This window comes from Lithobates pipiens, unplaced genomic scaffold (assembly GCF_037356315.1).
Source record: "Lithobates pipiens isolate NorthernLeopardFrog02 unplaced genomic scaffold, aLitPip1_a1.2 Scaffold_19, whole genome shotgun sequence".
Taxonomy (NCBI): Eukaryota; Metazoa; Chordata; class Amphibia; order Anura; family Ranidae; genus Lithobates; species Lithobates pipiens.
The window spans coordinates 199483638-199496577 of record NW_027507764.1 but is presented as its reverse complement, the minus strand read 5'-3'; the positions used below and the strand labels follow the sequence as shown (position 1 = coordinate 199496577).

The 12940-nt window shown below is 41.6% G+C and overlaps 1 protein-coding gene across 2 annotated transcripts in view; it reads left to right on the top strand.

Annotated features, from left to right (window-relative positions):
• NT5C3A (5'-nucleotidase, cytosolic IIIA) overlaps nucleotides 1-12940 on the top strand; it is a 77791-nt gene that overhangs the window by 32056 nt on the left and 32795 nt on the right. The window contains exon 1 of one of the 2 annotated variants that reach the window (XM_077491618.1): nucleotides 10411-10559. The exons of the other annotated variant lie outside the window; for it this stretch is intronic. The gene's annotated coding sequence lies outside the window, so the exon portion shown is untranslated. Of the gene's footprint in view, nucleotides 1-10410; nucleotides 10560-12940 lie in introns of those variants that run through there. 2 annotated transcript variants of the gene reach the window in all.

The window sequence follows — 12940 nt, the reverse complement described above, 5'->3', positions numbered from 1 at the left end:
GAAACATAGAACTACTTTTGGATTCATCTACCTAATTATGTAACAACGAAAAATAATCGAATCATTCTTCAGCAAGTCTGCATGACTCAGAGTTCCTGTCAACATATTCTGCATCTTTCTCATCTTCAGATGATGAATAAGCGTTGAGGTTGATTGGTTTATAGGTAACCTGTCAATTTTTATAATCCCCAACCTTTTAAAAAAAAAAAAAAAAAAAACAATTGTTACACACAAGGTGTGCTGTAAGAACATTGGTATGAGAGAATTCATAAAGGCTGTACTGGAATAACTAGTCTGATGTGGAAGTTCTCATACGGTAAGTTGCTTGCATAAGATTAGATGGGTCTATAAAACACACGGAATATAACACTTTGATTTGTAACATCTGCAGCCACCACAGAGGTAAGACTTAACAGATGCACGCTGTGTGTATATATACTGACATTTATCCAGTTGGGTTGTAGATGAATTGACATTTTATTATTGAGGTACAATAAATATAATATGTTGTGAAATAAAGAGATGCAGTATGATGAACATGTGATAGGTTTCACATTAAGGGCCGGTTCACACTGCGGGCGATGCGAGGCGACACGACTTGCCTCGCCGCGATCTGACAAGTCGCCCCCGTTCTGTACAATGGAACCGTTCTGAGAGGAGCGACTCGAGTCGCCCCGACTCAGAAAAAAGGTTCCTGTACTACTTTTGGGCGACCTCGGGGCGACTTGCATTGACTTCTATACAGAAGTCATTTGCAAGTCGCCGCTGAGGTCGCGGCAGGTCGCGGCGAGGCAAGTCTGTGTCGCCTCGCATCGCCCGCAGTGTGAACCGGCCCTTACAAGAAATTGGCTATTTTTCATTAGGGAAAGACTACTTAAAAAAACAAATATAAAACCAGTGAGTTTATGATGGGCTAAAAGGAACCAAAAAGCTCTACATGGAAACCATACAAAGCACAGTAGAGCGTACTTAAAACAAAAGATGTTGGGGTGCTTCATCTTCCATCACAAATCCATGGAAGTTGGGGGTTCAAGTTAAAGTATACCTTTCATATACCTGGGGAAATTGGACTGAACATATGAATAAAAGAAATGCATGTAGGTCTGCATGCCCTGTCCAGATTTTCCTCCCACACTCCCAAAGACATACTGGCAGGTTAATTTGCATCGGGCCCTAGCATATGTATCTATGTATGTGAGATAGAGACCTTAGATTATAAGGTCCTGGAGTACAGGGGCTAATACTTGTTGTAATAAATAGCTTACTTGTTGTCAAGTGGTTCTGTCCATTATTTTTCGAAAAGCAGAGTTTCAGAATGCTTAATTTGGCAGGAAACGTCAAAAATTCCTAAAAATTGCAACTTCATGCTATGATCTACTGATTGTTTTGATATGAGGTTTTTAATTGGTTTTAGCCTCATGCTTTTAGTTGCTGTTTTTGTATACTTCAGTTGCACAGGTTTCATTTTAAGGGTTAAGTTGGGGTTTCATGTTTGGGACACCCATTTTTATATACAGTACATGTTTTCAGTTCAGGGGTTGTTGTGCAAAGTTAGTAATGGACAGCTTTTTTATGTCAGATTTTACAATTGACTCATGTGGTACGGGGGAGAATTGGTTTATTGGCTTTTTTCCATGTTACTCTGAAAAACCTAAAAAAAAAACTTGTATACAACTGATTTTATTTCATTCATGAAATTGGTTGAATTTTGTTAAATGGTACATTCTAAAACCATATTTAGTGTTTTCTAAATGTCTTGATCGTTCAGACACAGGCACATTCTTAGATAACTGAAGGTAGAAACATATGACCCAGTCATCCTAAGAATACGCTTGTGTCCTGTACTGTACTCTAAGGAACAGATTTTACCTAAAAATCCTTTTATTTTTATGTACAAATTACAAGTAATAAACCAAAAAGGCTTAGAATTATACCACTCCCTAAAATTGAAAAATTACATTTTATATATAGTATCATTGATTAAATTTACCCAGAAACGGTATTCTATTATATTACTCAGCAAACTCATGGCATAAAGCATCCTGAAAGAGTATGTGTGTGTGTGTGTGTGTGTATATGTATGTATGTATATATGTGTGTGTGTGTGTGTGTGTGTGTGTATATATATATACACATATATAAAGGAAGACTGTACAGTTACAATAAAGTTCAATACAGAAGGATTAGGGGGTACTGCTCATGGAGTTTACTATCTAAAAGGTGGTGGTACAAAAGGTAATAGCTTTGGGGGATGAGCTGATGGAGGTGGTCACCATACAGTTTATAGGTGAAGGCTGGGTAGGCTTTTCTAAATTAGTTTTTAGGGATTGCCTAAAACAGACAGGGTAGGAGAATACCAGACAGATTGGAGTAGGGAGTTCCAGAGGATCTGGAGAATTCCTGAAAGTGCACAATCTTTGGAGAAATGGAGAACTGTCTTGGATACAGCTGTGAACAATGTGTACAATTGACAAGGAATGTCTCTAAATTAAATATATAGGGCAGATGGTTGAATCTCCAGCCAACCAGTTTTGGTTTCTATTGGGATAAAGCTTATTTCTTTTAAAATTATAATGTTGATTACAGATAAGAGCAGAAATTTATTTGTAAGAGACTAATAAGTACGTTGAATAAAGTTGGATATTTTATTAAATTGCATATGGGTGTCCAATTAGGAAAAGATGGTCCTCTAACATGTTTCATCCACCCACGGGCTTAATCGAAGACCTCTATGATTAAGCATCTGGGGGTGAAATGTGTTAGCGTTATGACTTCAGAGGATACAAGCGAAAGCCGATCCAACATATACTGTGACTGAGCTGATTGCTGGTGTGCGGCTTCCCGTAGTTTCTGACAGTCAGATCCAAGATGCCGTTTGTTACAATGGTGACTGTTCACATATGGGCACTCCCAGTAGCCTAAGCTACTTTTGTGTTATATCTGGGCATTTGTGGTCTCATAGACTTCAATGGGAACAACTGCATACACCCAAATTGAATGTTTTGAAGTGTGTATTTCAGGCATATTTGAGCCTGTAAGAACTGATCTTCTCCCTTTAGTGGTTTCCATTGGTAAAAACAGCAGAAGCCTCAATACACCTCAAATGCACTTGTAAACACTTGTGTAGATCCCTATCCTTTCTGACTGTCTGTTCCAGCAGGCAAGGCAACCCCCATTGGATATTAAAGTAATGATAGGGCCCCCATTGGATGCTGGCAGCATTGGAGTCAAGGGGTTATTATATATTGGCACTTGGAGCAGCACTTCTTTCTTCTTTTTTTTTTCCTTTTTATCCATAGTCACGTAGGATTTTGGATGATGAGCATTTTGGAGCTTTGAGCTACTAAACACTGTGTGAAAGGGACCTAACTACATCGGGTATGGTTTTGGTTTAGTGAGGACAGCGGGGTGCTAAACCAAATAGAGCTTTTACTATGGATGCATCCATATCTCTGCATTGTGTTGCACGTTTCTTTCAAATTCTCATTTAATAGGGAGAAATGGTAACCTTTAAAATGCCCACACCTCTCATACAGAGATGTAAATGTAGCTAAAACTCCTACAAAGTATAACCGATGCTGTATGTTTGTATTGAAATAAAGAATCAGCAGTTTCATTCTATTGCAGAAATAAGAGAAGCGTTAATGTAGAGCTAAGACCCCATACACACTGCACAACTTTTGTTGTCTGATTTCCTTTAGATTTACCAAAGATATGTAGTGCAAGGGCCTGCCTGATTGTATACAAATTTAAACTCTTAAGGTTTGACCTCATATTATATGGTTTTGGTAAATCTGAGGGAAAAAATCAACAGAAAATTGTATAGTGTGTGTCCAGCTTAAGACTGAGTTCACACCATTGCAAATTGGATGCAGGTTCCCCCACATCCAATTCGCAATAGAGGAGATTTTAACTGGCTCTCTATGGAGCTGATTCACATATCTGCACAGCGGGTCCAGTGTGTTTTGCACAAAAACACTGCATCTTTTGGTTTGTTTCAGGTCTGAATTCAGCCCAAAATTCGGGTTGAAATCAGAACCTGCAATGGTGAACCAGGACGCACAGAACCCCTGCAGCTCCTATGTGATCCCAGACTCAGTGTTTTGAAGCTAGCACAGCAGAATCACATGGTTAATAATATTACACACTTGTTTACAATCTGGAATTTCCTCCAGTGTTAACTTGCATGCCTTTTGGTTACATGAGTAGTCATCCTATATTTTCCATAGACATGTAAACTGTTTCAATGCTATGTATAGTCTACCAGAGTGTCTACTGTGACATCCTCCAGCCGCTTAACTTTGAAAAGTAACAAGCATCCAGCACCTGTTACCAGTCTATACATCAGACCTATCCAGCTCTGTCCTTTTAAAACATGTAGACATATCCTTTTAACATTTTTTCCTTTGTGCTCTCTCTATGGACTGGTAAACATTAGTTTGAAAGCTAATGATTTTCACACAAGAAAATTCATATACAAAAACCTGCGCATGATCACAAACAAACCACAAAAAAAAGCTTTTCGTACCTTTTTTTTTCTTCCACTATTCCAACTTGCTGTGAACCATCAAGGGAAACCTCTCCACATTCTATCCAAAACAAAAATATAAATACATACACTTTAAATGCATGAGACGCTACCAAAATGTATCATGATTTCTGTCACAACGTTGTTCTTGTTTTCTAAGAATTATGCAGGCAACATTTTTGTTGCATTTTGCCAGTTTCAAAACTGATCCCCATTTCTAGGAACACATAGATGAAAGGAAGTCTACATCCTTCATTTTCACTCCACAACCACTTCAGCCCCAGCAATGGTACATCCCTGGGTTGAAGTGGTTATACCAGGATAATGCCTGCAGCTACAGACATCATCCCAGTATTTGTTTTCAGCCAGCAATGCTTTTTTGTAAAAGTGATCCCACCGACTAATTAGCCGCTGGCTCACTTTTACAGGCAGCAGAAGGGAGTCTCTTATGCCGCCACCTTGACGGGCTCTCCTGCTCCTTTTCTACTGGGGAGCCTGGGAATGAAGCTGGCGGTTCTGCCAGCTGACCATAGAGATGACCGGGAACCAGAACCTTCCTGATCATCTTTGTGGTCTAAGAAACCAGAAGCGATGAGTATTTCCTCACTTCTGGTTTTGCCAGGATGTAAACAAAAAATCCTGGCTTGGGAAAGCTTTGGATGAAACCGATATCAGTTTGATCTGATGCTTTTAAGGACAGAGGAGAGATCTGGGGTCTGATAGACCCCTTTGCCTTCAAAACGGCATCAATTCTTCTAGGTACACTTACACACAGTTTTTGAAGGAACTTGGCAGGTAGGTTGTTCCAAACATATTGGAGAACTAACCACAGAGCTTCGATGGATGTAGGCTGCCTTAAAACTCTTCCTGTAATCCCAGACAGTTTCAATGTGGGGATCCAAATCATCACTTCCAGGGCTCCTTCTTTTTCTTTACACTGAAGATAGTTTTTAATGACATGCATGTTTGGCGTCATTGTCCTGCTGCAGAATACCCTTGGGGCCAATCACATGCTTCCCTAATTGTATGTCATGATAGATAAGTATCTGTCTGTATTTCTCTTCATTGAGGACACCATTGATCCTGACCAAATCCCCAACTCCATTTGCAGAATTGCAGTCCCAAGGAACCTCCACCACGCTTCACTGTTGCCTGCAGACACTCATTGTATTGCTCCCAAGCCCTTCTGCAAAGAGACTGCCTCCTGCTAGGGCCAAATATTTCACATTTTGACTCATCAGTCCAGAGCACCTGCTGCCATTTTTACACCCCGGTTCCTATGTTTTTGAGCAAAGAGCCACTTAGCTTTGTTTCCACATCGGCAGTATGGCTTTTCGGCTGCAATTCTCCCATGAAGACCACTTCTGGCCAGACGTCTCCAGACAGTAAATGGGTGTACCTGGTTTCTGCCAGTTCTGTGCTGATGGCACTACGGGGCATCCTTTGATGTCAAAAGGGAAGTAAGCATGATGTGTCTTTAATCTACTGCATTACGTTTCCATGGCTGACCACTGTCTACAGACCTCAACGTTGCTCATTTCTTTGTACTTCTTCAAAAGAGCGAAAAAGACGATTTGTGTCAGTGGTAACCTGAGAGGCAGAAATCGCTCTTTGCTCAAGAAAACTGGAGCAACCTCTTGAGGAACCCAGATTAGGAAAGGCTGAACTATACCAGCAAAATTCAGGTAGCTCACAAAAAATATATATAGGATTAGAAAAATGAAATGCATAACGTGCAAAGGTTTACCTTAAACCAAAAAGTCTCTGTTAAAGTGATTATCCTTGTTTACCAAATACTCCTACTGAAATGTTTTGGCTTGGCTAAAAATAGAAATGATATGTACAGCCAAGGTGATAACCTCTGAAGGATGTCGCACTCAGTGAGAATTATACGTTGGAATAGACTGACATTATGTTAGAAGGGGGTCTTTTGAAATCATTACAGTTACTGTGCTGTAACCCTAGTACAGTTTTTACTACATGCCATCCATGTGTGTTTGCCATCAAGGCATATACAAATAGTGGTCACTTTACTAGGTACATCTACTCATTAAGATAAATAGCCAAACGGCAAATCGTATGGCTGTAAATCAGTACAAAGTATGCAGACTTAATCAACAGGTTCATTTGTAATTCCTCTGAACCTGCGAATGTGCGGTGCCTGATTTAACAGTTTTGGCTATGGATCACTATGCACTGTAAACACATTGATACGTTTAGAATCCACATTAGCTGTTTCCAGTACACTCTCTTCCCCAAAAAGGGCAGCCTAAGCTAACTAAACGGAACTGTTACTGGTGGGCAAACTGTGGCTTTTATCAAAAGTCAACTGCAAAACCCCAATTTCCACATATAGCCAATCCCCCTGGCTACAAAAAAATTTGTGACACGTTGGTTGATTTACTAAAACTGGAGAGTGCAAAATACGGTGCAGCTCTATAGAAACCAATCAGCTTATGGGTTTGTTTTGTTTTTTTGTCAAAGCTTAATTGAACAATGCACAGCTGCACCAGATTTTGCTATCTCCAGTTTGAGTAAGGGCCCTTTCATACAGGAGTGTCTGTGTATGGGCTCCGCTTTGCTCAGCGGGGATCGCTCCGTCGATTCGCAGGTGACAGGTCTGTCTCTGCTCACTGAGCAAGGATGACCTGTCCGAGTGCCGCTCTCCTCTATGGGGGATCGGATGAAGATGGACTGTAGACCCCTGACATCCGTCGATCCATAGACCCTGTATGGAGCGTCCCTTCAGGTCCACCTAAAAAACTGACAGGTTGACCTGAACGGTCCGCCCATGTGAAAGGGGCCTAAATCAACCCCATACTGTATCTGTTACAGAACGGCTGGGATGTCTTCAGTGTCTATGCTGTGATTGACAGCATGGATTTACCTTCTCTATGCTCTGTAAGAGAACACATGACAATAACATGATGTAACAATCAGTGGGAGATGACTAGTCTTTTAGGACAAACGTGTGTTTTTGTTCACCAAAGGTAAGTTTATTATTAAGCTCATATTTGGCAGTGGCATTGGTAAAGAAAAGGGTTGCTTTAAAGCAGTATTTTACACAAAAATTTTATATTTTGCAGTTTACCATTCCATAATGTTTACAATGCGGCTCTTAAAAGGTTTGGGGACCTCTTTTATCAGCGTACACGCGATTGGACTTTCCGTCAGACCAGAGTCCGTCAGACAATTCGATCGTGTGTGGGCCCCAGCGGACTTTTTCTTCCCAAAAGTCCGGTGGACCTAGAAATAAGACTGGCTTCAAATTTGTCCACCGGACTCAGCTTTTAGAGGATAATCCGTTTGTCTGTGTGCTAGTCCGACAGACTAAAACCAATGCTAGGGCAGTTATTGGCTACTGGCTATGAACTTCCTTATTCTACGTCATCATGTTCGAATCCATCGGACTTTTGGAGTGATGGTGTGTGGCCAAGTCCGTTCGTTTGAAAGTCCGGACCTCAGCTGCAAGGTCCATCAGATTGTCCGCCGGACCAAGTCTGTCAAAGTCCGATCGTGTGTACGCGGCATAAGTTACAGCAAAAGTCTTTTTTTTTTTTCTTTTGGCATAAAGGTTTTACATACAGGTGCATCTCAAAAAAAATTTTGAATATCATCAAAAAGTTCATTTATTTTAGTCCCCCCTGTAAACTGGTTATCGAGGCTGCTGAGCCCTGAAACCATGACCAGTTTACGTGCTTCTGTCATTGGCAGCCCTGCTCTGTCCTTCTCTCCCCTATCCTCTCCCCCCTCACCTCCCTGCCTGTCAGCTCTGTCCACTCCACGATTATTTCCCTCCTGCCGCTCTCATTTATGAAACAAGTTTGGAACAACCCCCTCTGCTATATTAAACAATGTCCCCAGTGCATTTGTTTTTTTAAATACTGCTGTGTACCTGATTTCATATCGCTGATCGGGGCTCACATGACTGGCTGACTCTCTCCTCCTCCTGGCTGATGTCAGTGGGGGTTTCCCAGCCCCGCTCACTGCAGCTGTCAGTTTAAAAGAAGAGAGAGGTAGCTAGTCACATGAGCGCTGATCGGCGCTATGAAATTGGGTACACACCGGTATTTATATAAAAAAAATGCAATGGGGACATTATTAAACATTGCAGAGGGGATTGTTGCAAAGTTTTTTTTTGTTTTGTTTTTTACGAGGCCTTAAAATGCCAGTATAAATACACTCCAAATGACCCCTTTTTTGAAAAGTAGACAGCCCAAGGTATTTTGTGAGTGTTATGGTGAGTTTTTTTTTTTTTTTTCCCCCACAAAATTTGCATTTTAAGAAGTTATTTCTCACACACACACCTACAATTACACCTCAAAACACATTCTGCTACTACTCCCACGTATGGGGATACTACATGTGAGACTTTTTTACCCTAGCCACATAGAGGGGCCCAGCATCCAAAGAACACCTTCAGCTGTTCTAGAGACATAAATTAATGTAATTTACTGACTACCTTTTGCATTTTTGGAGGCCCTTAAGCACTTCTGATACACGTGGTATTGCCATACTCTGGAGGAGTATGAGATCTTTGCAATGTTTTCACTGATTATATACCCATCATTGCAACCTGTGTATCCAAAAAAACTAACCAACACTTGGTTGCCTCTGCACACGTGGTCAGTAAGTATAGCATAGCGTAGCTTCCCCTACAGCAGTCCCTGTTCCTAAATGCCTAGCAGGCCTTACCTAATGCCATATGGGTGCACCCATAGCACAGTGCTATGTTCACTGGCCAAGACGTACAGGAGGCTGACAGATGTTGATGGCGTACTGGTGGCGCTATGACAGATGTGGATGGTGCCCCGGGGGGCACTGATAGATGTTGGTGTTCTGGGGTTGCTGACAGATGGAGATGGTGCTCTGGGAACATCGACAGATGTTGCTCCTTTGGTGCATGGTTACATTTGGTGTGGAATGCAATTTGGCTAAATAAATGTCTCTATAGGTGGCACTTAAAAGACTGTAAATCACTGTAAACGCACAGCTCTTCACAGGCCGTCACAGATTGGCTTATCTTCTCATGACATGGGCTGTCTGTGTGAGGAGAGCCGGTACAACATCATGTGCCTTTTTTTGTTTTACATTTGTGATCTACTATGGTTGTACACAGTGATTACATGGTACAGGGGCTAATCCCAGAGCCCCTATACTGAATGGGCGATGTGTTGTGTCCAAAGGACACAGCCACCACAGATTGCGCCACTGCACGTGAGAGAACACACAAGTGCATCTTTCCAGAACAATGCTTGCCCCACCTGGCTGCATCTGAATTGGCTGGACTGGAAGTGGTTAAAGGAAGGTGAGAAAAAAAAAACAGACTTACTGGCTGGATCACCAGCTTAAAATAAAGAGACAAAGCCTAAAAAAGAAAACTAATGCAGCCATCATATCAAAGAATTGGTAAGCAGCGATATAGTAAAATTTTGTTTTGGGGTTTGATAGTGTTAACATTTTTAATGCAGATACTTGGCAGTGGCATGCAACGGCTGGCAATAGCGAAACCAGCTGAGATAAAAATGGAAAGTTTTTTTTTTTTTTTGTTTGTTTCGATTTTTCCACTGGAATTCTGAGTAAACGAAAGTAAAATTGTGAACATTACTGCATATGTTCTGTTTTATTCTTGTACACATAGTAGGAATGCCACGTCATGTCAGCAGTGCAATGAATTATCGAAGAGAGGAAACTTGTTTGCACTGGATTTACGCAGAAACGAAAGCCATTCGAGGAGAATAAAACCTCACAGCTGATTACATGATCTTACACAGCAGCTTCAATGTTTCTGCCTCATCAAACACAACCTGTTCCTTAGCACCAGAGATTGTAACCTTTGACCTCCTGTGAGGATTCCAGGCCTGGCACGGGGCCCAGTTATGCCTACGTACGTCACAGGGCCACAGCCTGCAGGGGTGGATTAGCTGCTCTATTTATGGAGACGCCCTCATCTACACCTTGAGCTATATAAGCTCTTTGCAGACAAGCAGAATTTTCTTTTCTCTGATCAGCTGCTACAGCAAGTCCCGTGGTAAGGTCCCTCTGCCCATGTAAACAAGCAAGCTGCTTGTCCACACAAATAACAATAGTGGTTGTGCTGTACTAGTAAAACAAACTAACAGTCTGGCTGTATTTTACAATGCAAGCTAGGCTGCTCCCAAAAAGCCCAGACCTTTGTTTATGAAAGTTCAAATACGGACTATATAATTCTTTGCACCATTTTGTGCAGGAGAGTTCTGTAGAACTTCATGTTACATTGGAAACAATGTAACGCAAAATTTTATGTATTCGCACATGGCGTATTTTCTGCAGCGCATGTACTATTATTAATTTTAATATATCCAAATGAATGTATTTAAATCTATTGCTTCTTTAAAATTCACAAATTTGTGTTTTTGGATGTTTTAACAAGGATGTATACTGTGTATAGTTTTTATATGATGCTTTGAACTGTTCAAGCATTATAGTAAACATTAAAATAGTATACACCCTTTTGTAATTTGTTACTGTATTTGCTGCTAATTATGCTTTTAAATGTGTTGTGATGCTTGGGTTAGGGATGTGAGGCATTGGGGGGGGGGGGGGGGGTGTGTGTGTGTGTGTGTGTGTGTGTGTGTGTGTGTGTGTGTGTGTGTGTGTGTGTGTGTGTGTGTGTGTGTGTTTGTTTGTATATAATATATATATATATAATGTATATGTATGTGTGTGTATATGTATGTGTGTGTGATACATTTTATAAATATATATATATATTATGTGTAAAAACTGCATAGTGGTTGCCAGGCAAATTTTTCTTTTTAAAGTGTAAAGTCATGGTGTCTGTGATGTAGCCTCTTCTGCGTTATCAAATTTTACAGACGTCTCAATCTTTAGACATCCCCCTACTTCTGGAAAAGGAAAGCATTATAAATCTTCAAACAGGCAAGCCAGACAGTATTGTGGAGAGATAAGAAGTGACATGAAGTTTACCTTTTAAAATCGAAAAGGGGAAAAACTGTCTGCTTACAAATAGAGGAAAAATTCATCACTATTTTTCATTTTGAATGCTGTTTCTTATAATAATTTTTGTATGTATTTATTTTGCGGTTAGCCGTGTTTGTCCACATTCAAACTTTTGGGCTTTTTTTTTTTTTTTTTTTTTTTTTGCTTTGTGTTTTTTGGGCAGTTTGTAGTGGTAGTGGGGTGACACCAATAGTATTTTGACTGTATATTCATGTTGCTGGGCCAGACAGGACAGTTAAGTCTTCCTCTATGACATAACATTGATCTTCAGAGTAGTTGTAAAAAAAAGTTTTATATTTTACAGGATATGTTAAAGATAATTTTAGTTTATTTTTGTGTTTTGCCTACACTACCTACAGATTAATACGTGGTTAGGAATGTCCTGACTAGTAATGACTAGTCAGTTGCTGAGACATTAGAGCTGAAACAAGAAAAGCCCCAGGCTGACCATAAGTACCGTATATACTCGAGTATAGGCCGACCCGAATATAAGCCGAGGCCCCCAATTTACCCCCAAAAAAACTGGCAAACTTATTGACTCGTGTATAAGCCGAGGGTAAGACATGCCTGTCCATCCCTGTGTGTGTGTCCGTCCATCCCTGTGTGTCCGTCCATCCCTGTGTGTCCGTCCATCCCTGTGTGTCCGTCCATCCCTGTGTGTCCGTCCATCCCTGTGTGTCCGTCCATCCATCCCTGTGTGTGTGTGTGTCCATCCATCCATCCATCCCTGTGTGTGTGTGTCTCCATCCATCCATCCATCCATCCCTGTGTGTGTGTGTGTCTCCATCCATCCATCCATCCCTGTGTGTGTGTGTATCCATCCGTGTGTGTGTGTGTGTGTGTGTGTGTGTGTCCAGCCTACCTGTGTCCCGAGCCTTTGTCCCGAGCCTCCGTCCCGTGCCTTGCCTCCTTGCCTCCGTGCCTTGCCGCCGTGCCTTGCCTCCGTCCCGTCCCGTCCCGTGCCGTGCCTTGCCTTGCCTCCGTCCCGTGCCCTCTTCGTCGGCGCCTCGGCGGCCATTGTAAAATTCAAAAGCTGCGCCGCCGCCTTCGCCTGTGATAGGCGGAACACTGAATTTCCCAGCAGCCTGTGTTCCGCCTATCACGTACATCGTATCATCCTCGTCCGTAGTACGAGGATGATACGATGTCCGTGATAGGCGGAACACAGGCTGCTGGGAAATTCAGTGTTCCGCCTATCACAGGCGAAGGCGGAGCCGGAGGCGCGGCTTTTGAATTATAGAATGGCCGCTGTCTGTCTGCTCGACACGCTGATCGAGCGGGCAGACAGCGATGACTCGAGTATAAGCCGAGGGGGGCACTTTCAGCCTCAAAAAAGAGGCTGAAAATCTCGGCTTATACTCGAGTATATACGGTACATCAATAATCAATCATGTTAAGATGTGCATTTTT